The sequence below is a fragment of the Etheostoma spectabile genome, chromosome 14, assembly GCF_008692095.1.
Source record: "Etheostoma spectabile isolate EspeVRDwgs_2016 chromosome 14, UIUC_Espe_1.0, whole genome shotgun sequence".
NCBI classification, from domain to species: Eukaryota; Metazoa; Chordata; class Actinopteri; order Perciformes; family Percidae; genus Etheostoma; species Etheostoma spectabile.
In genome coordinates, this window is record NC_045746.1 from 19,693,676 (window position 1) to 19,694,532 (window position 857).

Sequence of the window (857 nt, forward strand, 5' to 3'; positions counted from 1 at the left end):
ATATATATATAGGTATTGGTTGGTAATATTGCTGTTACTCACCCACCACCTTCTATCACAACACCATTAACCATGATCATAACCAAAGCATTAATCGAGTATGATCATACATTTAGTACTTCAAAGTAAATTCATGGTCAACTAAAAACTAACATTGACATTATAGCCAACAAAAAAATATGGATTCTGCATTAGAATTTAAATCTTAACGCTTTAGCCCTCCACGGAGGAAATATGAATACAATTTATAATTAGACATTTTACAGTTTGCTGGGTAATGGGTGCATTAATGTCCTCTCAGGGCCCTGAGCGGTTCATTGGAAGAAATTCATAGGTTGCATCCGAACGTAGTATCAAACATGCAGAGAATAAGTGGATTAAACGACAATATTCATGCATCTATGAACATGATAGTTGGTCACAACCTGGCTCAACGCTGGACAAAGAAGGGAAGACCACATGTGAGTCAAGATAAGAAATACTTTACTGTCCCTACACCCCGGGGAGACATTTTGCTTAGTCAATAGTCCAGCACACACAGCTGCAATCGGCAATACGTGAAGCTAAAAGACGGTGCGGTGTTACATCAAAGACACAGTACATGCACATATGTAAAATATTGCATATGCCCTGTGAGATAAAATATATAACTGCAAGGAAATCATCAAAAATCATAAAACAATGCAAAAGTGTGGCGGTGCCTTCTCACCTATGAACTACATAAGTAAAAATTATCCTTTTTTCTTCTTTTTGAGTAGTATTATAGAGTTACTAAAATTCTAAATGAAAGGGAAATCAGTGTAATGGTGGCAAACTGTGTAACCATGTAACAACATCAAACAGGGTAGAATCGGGGG